This window comes from Bos grunniens, chromosome 2 (genome assembly GCF_055505025.1).
Source record: "Bos grunniens cultivar Pamir isolate PY7600 chromosome 2, Bosgru_T2T1.0, whole genome shotgun sequence".
Lineage (NCBI taxonomy): Eukaryota > Metazoa > Chordata > Mammalia > Artiodactyla > Bovidae > Bos > Bos grunniens.
The window spans coordinates 94,460,677-94,476,407 of NC_141166.1; the positions used below are offsets into that span (position 1 = coordinate 94,460,677).

Here is a 15,731-nt window from a genome sequence, read left to right on the forward strand (position 1 = left end):
ACTATAAAGTTGTCACATTAGTTCTGCCATTCGGCAGGTTCAGGAGTGTGGCATGACTTTCTGTGGCCTCATTTTCCTCATCCTCACCCTGCCATCTTGTACTGTTACAAGAAAATGCACTTACAGACTTCTCGGTGTCACAGAATTAGAATGAACACACCTGTAGAGAATTGATTCGTTTTCTTTCTAGTTGAGATGTACAACATGCACTGGATGATGAAGCTTTGGTGTGCATGCCAGGCAAGAATAAATAGGCAGGTACCACCCAGAGCATGCATTCCTCTTGGTGGCTAGGAAAACTGCCATTTGAAAAGGAGCCTTTCATTTAGCCAACATATGAAGCTAGATATTCTTGATTTTCACAGATCTCAGAAAGAATACTAAAAATGGGGCACTTTTTTTTTTTTTGCTAGAAAAACCGCCTTCAAATTTTAAAAAAAGCCAAAAAGCCTAAATCTAAATGGAACAGGGTATCAGATCTGACATTTTCCGTTGTCCCAGAATTAGTCAACAGGAGTCAAAGCTGAGACATGGGGTGACAGTTACTACAAATTCTACAGAGAATTACAAACAATTGGGATTAGACACCACTTCTTATGAATAAAATATGGTGAAAGTGACAGGGTGTCACACCCCGAGTTTTGGCTGCAAGAAGACTCTGGCTTCTGTTTTACTTACTCTCTCAATTTTTATCTTGCTCTCTATGAGGGAAGCTAGCTACCTGGTTGCAAGCTGCCCACAGACAGGCCCTCAAGACAAGGATCTGGTATCTGCAGTCAACAGCTAGTGAGAACTTGAGTCCTGAATTGTGTCCCCTCCCCAAACTCATATGTTGAAGAGCTAACTCCAAGAACCTCAAATGTGACTGCATTTAGAAGCAGAGTCTTTTCAGAGGTAATTAAGTGAGGTCATTAGCATGGGCCTAATACAGTGTGAACCAAGTCCTTATAAAAAGAGGAAATTTGAATACAGGTACAGAGGGAAAAGGAAGTGAAGACAACGGTAGAAGACCAAGGGCTGATACAGAGCCTCCTCTCACAGACCTGGGCAGGAACCAACTCTGCCAACGCCTGGTCCTCAGACTTTCAGCCTCTAGAACTGTGAAAAAGTAAAAGCTTTTGTTTAAACTACCAAGGCTGTTGTACCAAAGAAACTAACACACCATCCAACAACCATGTGTGTGTGTGCTTGTCAGTAGATCTTTTGTGGCCTGTCAAATGTCAGAAGACTGAATTTGGAAGAAGGTCCCCCCTCAGACTTGAGAAATTGTTACAGACGTATTGGAAATAGGAAAGTCAGGAAAGGGAATCTAGTGTGTGGTGAAAACGATGGATGTATTAGGTGTGGTATAAAGATGGAAGTGATTTCACCCAAAGGCATCATGGATATTTGAGACTGGACTTTAAGAGTGAGGTCCCTTCACAATGGTAGAAACATCTCTACCTTGAGAATACATTACATATTTGATATATAAAATATATAGCTGATAATATCAATGTGGAAATAATAAAACTTTGGAAAATAGCATAAAAATGGAAGAGAGGATCTTCCTCTCTTTAATGATACAGGAAAATCACTTTAATGACCAAGGAAGAAAAGCCAAGAAAGGAAAAGTCCTACAAGTGAGATAGCTACAAATGTGTCTTGAAACCAAAGGGAGATGACCAAATTTGAAGCTAACAGAAAAAGCTGAAAATAGATTTCTGTTTCTTTCTGTAGTTGGGTATATATACCAGAATCTTCTCCACTTCCCTTCTTTCATTAGCAGTCTTTGAAGGTTCCTCCTTATTACTTTGAGGGTGCATTTTAACCTCAACCAGAATTTCTACCCTTCCTACCAACTGGCCAAAGCCAAGTCCCATATCTGCTATGTGTATGTCATCTCTCTGCTCTGTCTCATTATATCTCCTTATTACCTCCTCTTACGTACAGTTTGTGCATGCGTGCTTACTTGCTCAGTCGTGTCTGACTCTTTGCAACCCTATGGACTATATCCCACCAGGCTCCTCTGTTCATGTGACTTCCCAAACAAGAATACTGGAGTAGGGTGCATTCCCTTCTCCAGAGGATCTTCCTGATCCAGGAATTAAACCTGCATCTCCTGCATTGTAGGTGGATTCTTTACCATCTGAGCCACCAGGAAAGCCTATATATAGTTTACTATTTCTAGTTCCATGGGCTTCCCTCATAGCTCAATCAGTAAAGAATCTGCCTGCAATGCAGGAGACCCAGGTTCGATTCCTGGTTCAGGAAAATCCCCTGGAGAAGGAAATGGTAATCCACTCCAGTATTCTTGCCTAGAAAATCCCATGGACAGAGGAGCCTGGTGGGCTACAGTCCATGGGATTGCAAGAGTTGGACATGACTTAGTGACTAAACCACCTAAACCACCACCATTTCTAATTCCATACCTCAAAAAAGTAATATATGCTAAATTTGAGTGTGTGTCATTTGTATTATTTTCTGAACATTTCTGTGTTTGAAATATTTTATAATCTGTAAACTCATCCAACATAAAAAGTATTTGGGAGCCATGGGAAATAATGATTTTTTTTTTTTATAAAAAAGGAATTGTTCAAATTCTACTATCTGTTGGGAACCACCATAAAATGTTGGCAAATATCTTTTCAGCCTTTTTCTATATATGTCTACGTATAATTATTTTATTGAGTGTTTATAATATTTATGTTGTGATTATCCTTTATAGTGGAGTACAACCTACTTTTCTCATGCAAAATTCATACTGAAACATTGTATTTTTTATAAATATTTTGATAAATGTTTTCTGAGCGTGGTCTTTGAAGGCTACATGTTAAATCTTTGCATGCCCGAGTTTATATATTGAGTCTGCTACTATTGGTCAGTCTGCAAGGAGATCAAACAGTCTGTCCTAAAGGAAATCTGTCCTAAATATTCATTGGAAGGACTGATGCTGAAGCTGAAACTCTAATACTTTGACCACCTGATGTGAAGAACTGACTCATTGGAAAAGACCCTGACGCTTGGAAAGATTGAAGGCAGGAAGAGAAGGGGACAACAGAGGATGAGATGGTTGGATGGCATCACAGACTCGATGGACATGAGTTTGAGCAAGCTCCGGGAGTTGGTGATGGACAGGGAAGCCTGGTGTTGCAGTCCATAGGGTCTCAAAGAGTCAGGTACAACTGAGTCACTGAACTGAACTAAACTGACTATTGGTCATGAAAGTAATCTTCCTGTGTCATAGAAATGTTTATTTGTATCACACTTTGTCTTTATTTTATTTTTTTGTCTTGTCATCTCTTAACTGATTTTTTTAAATTTTATTTTTAAATTTTACAATATTGTATTAGTTTTGCCAAATATCAAAATGAATCCGCCACAGGTATACGTGTGTTCCCCATCCTGAACCTTCCTCCCTCCTCCCTCCCTATACCATCCCTCTGGGTCGTCCCAGTGCACCAGCCCCAAGCATCCAGTATCGTGCATTGAACCTGGACTGGCAACTCGTTTCATACATGATATTATACATGTTTCAATGCCATTCTCCCAAATCTTCTTACCCTCTCCGTCTCCCACAGAATCCATAAGACTGTTCTATACATCAGTGTCTCTCTTGCTGTCTCGTACACAGGGTTATTGTTACCATCTTTCTAAATTCCATATATATGCATTAGTATACTGTATTGGTGTTTTTCTTTCTGGCTTACTTCACTCTGTATAATAGGTTCCAGTTTCATCCACCTCATTAGAACTGACTCAAATGTATTCTTTTTAATGGCTGAGTAATACTCCATTGTGTATATGTACCACAGCTTTCTTATCCAACACTCTGTCTTTAAAATAAATAACTAGAAGAGGACAAAAATGTTTATAAGAAATTTATTTGTCAGATAGTTCTCCAGAAAAGTTGTATAATCAATTTGGGAAGAACTGGCATATTAACAATATTCATGCTTCCTGGCAGAAACATGGTAGATTTCTCCAATTTTTTTATTTGACTTTGGTGTTCTGAGGTATTATTTTATAGATTTTTACACGTGTTTTATACAGTTTTTCTGTGCATTTTTCATATTCCTCTTCAAGATAGAATTGTCCTTGCATTTTCTCTCTACAATCAAAACCCAAGACATTCTTCAGAAAATGAACACAATGTTCTACAATAGATAACTTAGCTTATTAACCCTTTAACTGTAGAATGTTTCTCAACTATATTTCCTCGAATGACAAGCTATACTACTTCCTACTGCGTTTTCTCTCTGCTTTCTCACTTCTGGAGTCAAAGCTGTAAGACTGTATAAAAACTGTGAAAGAATATTCTGAAAATACTCTTCAAACATTGGACAATGGTGTTAGTTTTCTTTATTCTTTTCTTTATTCTTTGCCTTCCTGTTTGACATGTTATATATTGAAGGAAATGTCACATCTTTGGATTTAAGGATGAATAATCTAAGCCAGAAGTAAAATCAAAAAAGAGCATTTCATTATATTTTATCCCAACAGTATTTCATGCATCTCCAATAAAAGCTAAAATACAAGCAAAATAGAAACACTAGTTAAACAGATGAATGAATACTCTAGAAATTTAGTAGTTACAGGATGTAATTTCCCACAGGATACATGGATTTTCTCTTATAAGGAAGTTGATTCTGTTAATGCTATACATATTGCAGTACCTCTTAGCAGATTACTTTGAATTTTCAAAAGGTGAAAGAAATGTCCTTTTTACTTCAAAATGTCTGTTTTAGCAGTCAGTATCAAACTGTTGAGTTCCATTTCAAACTTAAAGACAGGAAACAAAGATCGGTAGCTTCAATCTTGAAATTTAAAATTACTCATCAAAAAGGACTTTCATTTCACTGTCTTATGATCTAAGTTATTATAATAAGCTTTCAAATTAAATCTCATCTAAAATTCAAAAGAATCTTTAAAAAGATCTTAAAATTAAAATATTAGTTGTAATTTAGTGTCTTACAAACTTATTTTTAATTTAGAGAATTTCAATGGAAGTTTTTTAAAATGTCTCTCCTTTAAAATTTTTTATCTTTTAGAATTAGTTTATTCAGTTATTCAGAAAGATCTCTAGCACCATAAAAAGTAATTTAATATAGCAACCTGCAGCTAAAGATAACCATGCTTAATTTTTTTTAAACCAATACATATTAGTTTAGTTTGTAATCATATAATCTTTTAAGTATATTAGGAAAATTTTACATTAAAACAATATATCAGAAATTTTTCAAAGCATAAATAAGATGAATTTAGGCAATGACAAACATAGTAACAAGATTTGTTATTTCTATTTCTGGTAAGGAGTCCTTTCACTTATCAGCTAAACAATGCTTCAGCATAGTTTCTTCCATTTTGTTCTTACCATAGTTTCAAAATACAAGTGACATGAAAAGGAAGGTAAAAAAAGACTAAAGAAACCCAGCAAGTATGGCTTTTATCTGAGGGCACTGCTGAGTGGCCTGAATTGTGTGTTGGAAACTTTCCTCCCTGTGTTAGTTTGTATTCATTTCTCTTTTAAATAATTGCATTGCTAATACCTAGTGCTTGATTGACAATCTCTTATAGTACTATAATTTATGGACAAAATAATGCTCCTGCATTATTTAAACTGTTAAGTTTGGTTGGGAAAATAGCCAAAAATTGAATCCACCTGGAGGAAATTATAGCCCAGGGGCTAATTTTGCAGAAACCTTACCTACAAAGGTAGTAGGAAATGTACTCCCTGTTTACTACCATCAAAGCTGAAGGGATTATTCTCAGTGGAGAAAACAGTGACCTGAATGACCTGACTTGGGACCTGCTACACACCTGCCAGTGATCATGGGACCTACCTGATGAACTCCTGAATCCAAAACAAGAAATATATTCAGAAAAACAAATCTAGTTAGGCATCTTTTTGTCCCATTCATAAAAACAAATCTTTGGGAACTTCCTTTATGACTTCATAAAAAATACACATAATTTCTTCTTGGATTCCATCCAGTTTGAGGTTTTAATTGATTCCTCAAAAAGAGCCAGTTGTGGATATTCACTAATGGGCAAGATTGTTTCATGTTTTTGTTACCAGGTTTGTTTGCTTTATTACAGTTGGTTTAAGGTTACTCTCAGTGTCATAAGCTTCTTAGATTCACCTGCTATGTCAAAGATGAAAAGGATGCCACAGGCAGTCAATTCACAATTATTTCCTTAAAATACACTACTGGTGGAGCTTTTATACCCAGTATAGAGCATGGAGGTTGAAGTGCTCTCTTCTAAGCATGACTGCTTTCCTCCACTCTTGACTGGGTGCAAGAAAAAAGAGAGGCCTTTCTTACACACCATTGATCAGAGAGTACAAAACTCACCTCGACTCCTTTCTTGCACACATGCAACTTTAGTAATGAGAGCACTTCTGTGCAGATGAGGAGTTTATGTAGATGATGTGTTTCACACAAGAAAGGACTCATTACAATGCACAGCATCAGTGTTGTCCATTCAACCAATGACTCATGGTCAGGCAGATTTTGAGATGTAGCAGATTGGGAGCATATGAGACTAGCTGTTGTGGAACAGAGGAGAGAAGGGAGGGTAGAGTAGAAAACATTTTCTCCCTAATACAATGTGAATCTAAAAAAAAAAAAAAACAAAACAAAACACACACAATTACCTGTACTGTGGTCTGCACTATGCATTATTTAATAAGACAATCTATCATAATTTAACAAACTCCAGTGTTTATATTCTACAAGCAATCTAGTGACACTCAAGTTGCTCATATGGAGTAACTAATTTGAAGCTCTGGCTTATCAATTGCCATGGCAAATGATCTTTTACAACAACGATGATCAGTTAAGCATACCAGAGTTATATCATGAATTTAGTACACTGAAATTTAAAGAAAATATCTTTGGCTCTATAAAATGTTTGAAATTGAATGTGTGTTTCCAAGTAAACATAGAAAACATTGCTATAAAAAACTTTTTTTGGTCAAAATGTTGTGTTTCCAATGTAATGATGTATCTACTTATAGAATTTATTATAGTATCTCATGAAGGTGAACGTGACCTTGTTGTCTCTCAGTATTTTCTTTGGTGCCATGATTTTTTTAAGAAAATTATTGTCTGGCCTTCCTCTCATGCCTATTTGATTACTCGGCCCTTTTATTGTAAACAAAAAATATATTTTATATTTTCAGCAAATAAATGTAAATCACTAAAGGGAGTAAATTTATCTTGCCTTACCTGTTTGATGCAATGAATTAAAAGGTTTATTTTTTATTTTTACCATTATTTCATTTTAGTCACATTTTTTGACAAATGGAAAGAGATGTTATAAGCTTTAGTTTTGTATGATCTGTATTATCAAATGGAATAGTTAATAATGCATTTGATGAGCATTAACATGAAAGCCAGCACACTGTCCACAATTAAACTTACCTCGTCAGCAGACACGAAAAAAAGGTGAATAGCAGAGAGTCTAATGGCAAGTCTGTTAAGTGTGTTGCAGACAGAAGGCTTTTAAAATTTTTTTAAAACAGTAAAAGCATCTGGTACCCAGTCTGAGAGAGAAAAATGTCGAAAAGCATTGCCATTAGGCTATAAATCACTCTTGGAAAGAGTTAAGCTGTGTTTCCATAAGTGGTTTTAAAAAATGACTTGGGTGATGCTCTTGGCCTTTTAAAGTGTTAGGTTATCATCTGACCAAAGGTCCTTTTTGAAACACTCTCTGAACTGACAAAATAGCATCCACTCTACACAGTTTTCAGACGATGAACTCTCCTAAGAATTAATCACGTTGGCTGGCATGTTAAAGCTCACAGGATCCCTGTAAGACGTTTCCCGTGAGTCTGCTTCCTATTTCACCTCCAGTCAGCAGGTGTAGAAATGAGAGGCTTACTATGTTTCCCTGAAGAGCCCACCAGTTGCATTCTTTTTGGTCACTGCTGCTGCTAAATCGCTTCAGTCATGTCCGACTCTGTGTGACCCCATAGACGGTGGCCCACCAGGCTCCCCTGTCCCTGGGATTCTCCAGGCAAGAACACTGGAGTAGGTTGCCATTTCCTTCTCCAGTGCATGAAAGGGAAAAGTGAAAGTGAAGTCGCTCAGTCGTGTCCCACTCTTCACGACCCTATGGTCTGCAGCCTACAGGCTCCTCCGTACATGGGATTTTCCAGGCAAGAGTACTGGAGTGGTCACTAGTAAGTGCTTTATAAAAGCATTAAAATCTTCCCCTTGCAGTCACAGGTAGGACTCCTATGGGATTCAGTTATACCTTCAGTCAAGAATCTTTGAAATAAAGTAAAGATAAAATTACAACAAAGACAAGTAATGCAAAGGACTGCTGTTTGACCTTACTGAGACCCGTATCCCATTGCTATTGTTGGCCTAGGTTTATTGAAGTATTCTTGTAAATAGATTAGAAACACACATATTTGGCCTCAAGCTGGTGGAAGTAGGTGGTGTTGAGTATCAGAATTCTGGAGTAATTCTGACATAAGTTCTAGCATCATCTAGGACCTGGCTACTGGTGAACCACAACGTTGGAATTATATGGTATCTTGTTAGAAATGAAGAATCTCAGGCCCTTCCCAGACCTATTCAACCAGGACATGTATTCTAAAAATAATAATAATAATAATATCCCCCAGATATTTAAGTGCACAATGAAATTTTAGAAACCGTACTCTGTATTGTCCCTACTTGATTTAAATGAACACATAACTTCCTCTATGCTAGCCAAAAGCTTCTTTTAATATTACAATTCAGAATTTCCTGTGCCTTTTCTCCTATTGCTTTTTAATTTTCACTGAATGCATAGAAGGGTTTCTCTGATAGCTGAGTTGGTAAAAATTACTTAAACAATTTTTTTTTTCAATTAAATTTTGGGGACTTCCCTGGGGGTCCACCCTTATGGCAGAAAGTGAAGAGGAACTAAAAAGCCTCTTGATGAAGGTAAAAGAGGAGAGTGAAAAAGTTGGCTTAAAACTCAACATTCAGAAAATGAAGATCATGGCATCTGGTCCCATCACTTCATGGGAAATAGATGGAGAAACAGTGGAAACAGTGTCAGACTTTATTTTGGGGGGCTCCAAAATCACTGCAGATGGTGACTGCAGCCATGAAATTAAAAGACGCTTACTCCTTGGAAGGAAAGTTATGACCAACCTAGATAGCATATTCAAAAGCAGAGACATTATGTGAGAGTTGGACTGTGAAAAAAGCTGAATGCCAAAGAATTGATGCTTTTGAACTGTGATGTTGGAGAAGACTCTTGAGTGTCCCTTGGACTGCAAGGAGATCCAACCAGTCCATTCTGAAGGAGATCAGCCCTGGGATTTCTTTGGAAGGAATGATGCTAAGGCTGAAACTCCAGTACTTTGGCCACCTCATGTGAAGAGTTGACTTATTGAACAAGACTCTGATGCTGGAAGGGATTGGGGGCAGGAGGAAAAAGGGACGACAGAGGATGAGATGGCTGGATGGCATCACCAACTCGATGGATGTGAGTTTGAGTGAACTCCAGGAGATGGTGATGGACAGGGAGGCCTGGCATGCTTCGATTCATGGGGTCGCAAAGAGTCGGACACGACTGAGCGACTGAACTGAACTGAACTGGGGTTCCAGTGGTTAAGTGGACCTGGGGGGTCCATGCTTTCACTGTAAGGGACACAGGTTTGATCCCTGGTTGAGGAAAAATAATTAAAAAAATAAATTTTGAACAAATTTTACTGTCTTATAATGATCTGTATAACAAAATTAGAGTAGAATAATTAGAGATAAAGCAGAACATATAGGTGAAATAGATTTTTGAGTTATTTCTGAGAGTGTGTGTGTGTCACTGTTTAATCCTGTGTTTTGTGTGCACTTATCTCCTAAGATAGTTGCCATGTTTACTGATGATGCAGTAGTAGTAAATTGGATTACAAAGTCTTCAGAACTAAACTAGGACTTTAGCTAAGAAACATAAACATGTCTTGTTAGATTTCATAGAAGTATATTTGTAATCAGTTAGCTCCTGTTTCTTAGTGGATAGAATATAATTAAATTTAAATAGAGAATAAATTAAATTAAAAAAAAAGACTCCTTGAAGAACCACTTTTAAGGGGAAAAGTTCACCACAGTATTGTTGTGTAGGAAAAGATTCTTCTACCTAAGTTGTTATAACAGTTGTATTCATCTTCAAGTTGGACTCAAGAAAAACTAGTGTTTGGTGTCTGTCCATGGTATCATTAAATTAATAGTTATTTAGATTTTACTATATTTTACTTAAAAATAGTTAAACTTATTTTTCCACATTTCTATATGTATAGCATTGAGTGTATTACTGCTGAGGTTTTGAAGTGGATATTATAAATGTTTGTGAATAAGCATGTATGTACATCTGAGAAGTACTTGTAGATTATTTTCACACCATATAGACACCAATTCTATATTTTTTTAACTGTTCCTGACAGGTTTTAGTTTTCTAGAAGGCAAAATGCCAACTCATAAGTCCACCTCATCTACTGGGTGACTTAATAAGGTGAGAAATGAGGATAACGGAGAAAAACAAGGATAATGAACCCAATAAGAAGAGCCAAATACATTTATAAATAAAGTAAAATACCATGGATATTTTCTGCTAAAAGTCATATATATTTTTTCAAGTTGAATGCTGTTCTTGTTAAATTTAAAGCATTAGTCTTGCTCTGTTTCCTGAAAGGATGAAAAGGGCAGCTGCATAAACCAGAGCTACTTGGGGCTTCTTAATACCTTATTTAGTTGGCTCCAGACTCTGTTTACCTCCCCCAGCCTCCCTGACCAGAAAGGCACCTAGATTTGTTAGAAACTTTATTATCTTCTCCATACTCAAACCCTGAAAGCATTTGTATGTGCTAATAAAATGGGGTGATGCAAAGGAACTAGACAGTTACCCAGGAGTCTCAATGATCACCAAGTCAAACCTCCTCCAGAATCAAGAATTGTCAAGTAGATATCCATTGTTTCCTATTCTATTGCACTGCCATAAAAGGTAACTGTCCTCAATTATCAGTTATATTATTGTTCCAAATTACTTACAGTCTATTCCTATGAGGGAAAAAAAAAAAGAAAGAAAACTTGTATTTTCCTGACACATATCCCTATATCAGCCTTGATTATATGATTTAGTTTGGCCAATGAAATGTGAGCAAAAGATGACAAACACTATTTCCAAACTCTCTCTCTTTAGAGGATATAAATGCTCTCTCACTCTGTTTTCTTGGCCATGAGAGTGTACCTGAGTTCTAGAATGAAGAAATGGAACAAAGCTACAGCTAGAGTATTACTTATGTTGTACATAATGTGAAGGAGAAATAGGCAAATTTTTTGTTAGACATTGAAAATTTGAATTGTTTGTTATAGTAGAATGATCTTGCCTACTCAGACTGATAAGGACAGCTATTCTCTATCACTGTCAACTAATTTCTCTTCCCTTTAGTGCTCTCCTCACTCTTGCTCTCATGTGTTCTTTCTTTTATAAATATGTAACATTTTCAGTTCAGTTTAGTAGCTCAGTTGTGCCTGACTCTTTGCAACCCCATGGATTGCAGCATGCCAAGCTTCCCTGTCCATTGCCAACTCCCAGAGCTTGCTCAAACTCATGGCCATTGAGTTGGTGATGCCATTCAGCCGTCTCATCCTTTGTTGTCCCCTTCTCCTGCCTTCAATCTTTCCCAGCATCAGAGTTCATATCCTACATGATCTGTCTGCTCCATAAGAGCTGTCTTCAATGAAAGCACTACTATGTGTCAACAGGCAGTGTCCTAATATGCCCTGCATTGCAGAGACCGTGTGTAACAGTGCAATGCAAGATAGATGTGGAAGGAAAAGAGAGTCCTTTGGTTACATATTTGCCAATTTGGATTGTAAATCAAATTTTCAGTTCAGTTCAGTTGCTCAGTCATGTCCAACTCTGCCACTCCATGGACTGCAGCAGGCCAGGCTTCCCTGTCACCAACTCCCGGAATTACTCAAACTCATGTCCATCAGTCGGTGATGCCATCCAGCCATCTCATCCTCTCTTGGCTCTTTCTCCTCCCACCTTCAATCTTTCCCAGCATCGGGGTCTTTTCAAATGAGTCAGTTCTTCACATTGGGTGGCCAAAGTATTGGAGTTTCAGTTTCAACATCAGTCCTTCCAATGAATATTCAGGACTTATTTCCTTTAGGATGGACTGGTTGGATCTCCTAGCAGTCCAAGGGTCTCTCAAGAGTCTCCTCCAACACCACAGTTCAAAAGCATCAATTCTTCGGTGCTCAGCTTTCTTTACACTTCAACTCTCACATCCATACATGACTACTGGGAAAACCATAGCCTTGACTAGATGGACCTTTGTTGGCAAAGACATGTCTCTGCTTTTTAATATGCTGTCTAAATTGGTCATAACTTTTCTTCTAAGGAGCAAGTGTCTCTTAGTAGCATGGCTGCAGCCACCATCAACAGTGATTTTTGAGCCCCCTAAAATAAAGTCTATCACTGTTTTTACTGTTTCCCCATCTATTTCCCATTAAGTGATGGGATCATGCGGGATGCCATGATCTTTTTTTTCTCAGTGTTGAGCTTTAAACCAACTTTTTCACTCTCTTTCACTTTCATCAAGAGGCTATTTAGTTCTTCTTCACTTTTTGCCCTAAGGGTGGTGTTAGCTTCATGTCTGAGGTTATTGATATTTCTCCTGGCAATCTTGATTCTAGCTTGTCCTTCCTCCAGCCCAGCGTTTCTCATGATGTACTCTGCATATAAGTTAAATAAGCAGGGTGACAATATACAGCCTTGACATACATTGGGAGTATTCCTTTCCCAATTTGGAACCAGTCCATTGTTCCATGTCCAGTTGTAACTGTTGCTTCCTGACCTGCATACAGATTTCTCAAGAGGCAGGTCAAGTGTTCTGGTATTTCCATATCTTTAAGAATTTTCCAGAGTTTGTTGTGGTCCACACAGTCAAAGGCTTTGGCATAGTCAATAAAGCAGAAGTAGATGTTTTTCTGGAACACTCTTGCTTTTTTGATGATCCAATGGATATTGACAATTTGATCTCTGGTTCCTCTCTCTTTTCTAAATCTAGCTTGAACATCTGGAGTTCACAGTTCATGTCCTGTTGAAGCCTAGCTTGGAGAATTTTGAGCATTACTTTACAAACGTGTGAAGTGGGTGCAATTGTGCAGTAGTTTGAGCATTCTTTGGCATTGCCTTTCTTTGGGATGTAACATTTTACATACACATATATTTTTATTTGCCACCTGACAAAGAGCTGACTCATTGGAAAAGACCCTGATGCTAGGAAAGATTGAAGGCAGGAGGAGAAGAGGGAATCAGAGGATGAGAAAGTTGGATAGTATCATTGATTCAATGGACATGAGTTTGAGCAAATTCCAGGAGATAGTGAAGAACAGAGGATCCTGGTGTGCTGCAGTCCATGGGGTCACAAAGAGTTGAACAGAACTTAGCCACTGAACAGCAACATTATTTTTATTGTTTCTGCTTATGTATATAATGTTATGACTTCTATTGAGACTTCAGTTTTGTTTTTATTTTTTGTTTTGTCTCCTATGTCTTTTCCCTTCTAACAACTACTACCAGTCCTCTGAGTCTCATTAAAGTTCCCAAGAGTATATCATTTTATTATCCTTATTGAATGGAATTCTTATGCCCAGCCAGTTAATTGGCTACTAGTCAGCCTTTGTATTGGTATATATGAGAAATCTGCTGTGGCATGCCATTTACTATGTGGATAATATTTTGGTAGCAACTTCCATGATTGAAAAAAATGTTGCATACATTTAACTGTTCTTAAAAATAATGAATATTATTATTTCTCTGTCTTGAAGGCTTTTTCAAAACATTAGTATCTATTAATGGAGTAATTATACTATAGTACCATGGAATTTATTAAGGAAATCCAGAAGTAATCAGAAGCTATAATAAAATTGCTATGTTATGAATCCGTCTAATCCTTAAAACCACCTTTTAGGTTTACAATTCTTAAAACTTCAGTAGATATGGATGCCAATTTCATGAAACATCCTTGAGAATAATACATCCTGAGTTATTTTTGTAACTTAGAGTATTCATCCTGCAGAGGAAAAAATAGCTTAAGTGTTCTTTCATTTCTGTTCAATTTTCACAAATTAATATTCCTTTGCAGGCCTGTTTCATTTAGTTTCAGCATTACAGAAACCAAAGACTCAAAATACTTCTAAGAAAAACCCTCAGAAAAACTGTGAAGTTTATAATGGCAGCAAAGGGAGTAGGTGTGTGATCTTCACTTCTCTGAATTTCAGTGCTCAAAACCATAACACAAATTAGATTCTGTACTCAGTACAGCTGACTCTTATTTTGATGACATCCTATATTCCCCTAATTCAATGTCTACAATTACAGGCTAACTCTGTAAACTTAGTCTTCCTCAGGAGCAATTTTAGCCTATTAGACTGAACAGTGTCTTATACTTTTCATCTTAAACTCATCATTCCCTTGCCCAAATATAGATGGATATTTTCATTTTCATATTTGTTGTTGCTCAGTTGCTCAGTCTTGTCTGACTCTTTGTGACCACATGGACTCTAATCTGCCAGGCTAGTCTGTCCATGGGGTTTTCCAGGCAAGAATACTGGAGTGGGTTGCCATTCACTTCTCCAGAGGATCTTCCCAACCCAGCAAATGAACCTGAGTCTTTTGCATCTCCTGGATTGGCAGGTGGATTCTTTACCACTGAACCACCTGGGAAGCCCATGCCATTCCCAACAAAACCATTACCCAACTAAATGCAATCCAATCTTAGTAAATCCTGATCATGCATAGTTTACTCACTTCAGTACTTTTTCATTTCTCATACTGAAATGAGAAATGTCTTCTTTTACTGAAAACACATCCTACTTGCCTTAAAAATTTTTTTCACATTAAGTTACTTTTTCTGTTGACAAATTAGTAACAGAATAAGGTCTTATTTTATGTCTAATAAACCTAGGTACAACAGAAGTATACTTAACACAATGGTTCTAAGGACATGTTTAGATTAACAGATAAATATTAATACCAGGTATTAATTTAATATGTCATACTTAAGGAATGAGTTTATTTCATTGTGCTAATGCTATGGACTGAACTGTGTTCCCATTATTTCATATGTTGAAGCCCTAACTCCCAACATGACAGTATTTGGATATAGGGCATTATGGAGATAATCATAGTTAAATGAAGTCATAAGAATAGAGTCATAATCGATAAAATTGGTGGTCTTATAAGAAAAGGAGGAAAGAGAGATTTCTGTATCACCAAACACACAAAGAGGTCTTTTGAGCACATAGCAAACGGGTAACCACCTACAAGCCAAAAAAAAATGAGGCCTCAGAATTAAACCTACTTTATTGTCATATTGATCTTTTGGATTTCCCAGGCTCCAGAACTATAAGAAATAAGTCCCTATTGAAGCTACTTAATCTATGGTAATAATAATTTGCTTCCCAGGTGGCTCACTGGTCAAGAACCCACCTGCCAAAGTAGGAGATGCAGGAGACATGGGTTCGATCCCTTGGTCAGGAAGATCTACTGGAGGAAGAAATGGTACGCCATTCCAGTGTTCTTGCCTGGGAAATCCAACAGATAAAGGAACCTGGTGAGCTTCAGTCCATGGATCCTAAAGAGTCAAACATAACTGAGCACACACTCACAAGGCAGCTTGAACTGATTTAAATAATTAATCACTACTCTACCTTTCATCCCCCTTATACACAACCAGC

The 15,731-nt window shown here is 37.2% G+C and overlaps 1 protein-coding gene across 19 annotated transcripts in view; it reads left to right on the forward strand.

The window, feature by feature from the left end:
- Positions 1-15,731, forward strand: part of GALNT13 (polypeptide N-acetylgalactosaminyltransferase 13) — a 943,716-nt gene that overhangs the window by 207,118 nt on the left and 720,867 nt on the right. Inside the window, exon 3 of one of the 19 annotated variants that reach the window (XM_086368835.1) lies at positions 15,460-15,607. The exons of the other annotated variants lie outside the window; for them this stretch is intronic. The gene's annotated coding sequence lies outside the window, so the exon portion shown is untranslated. The remainder of the gene's footprint in view (positions 1-15,459; positions 15,608-15,731) is intronic. 19 annotated transcript variants of the gene reach the window in all.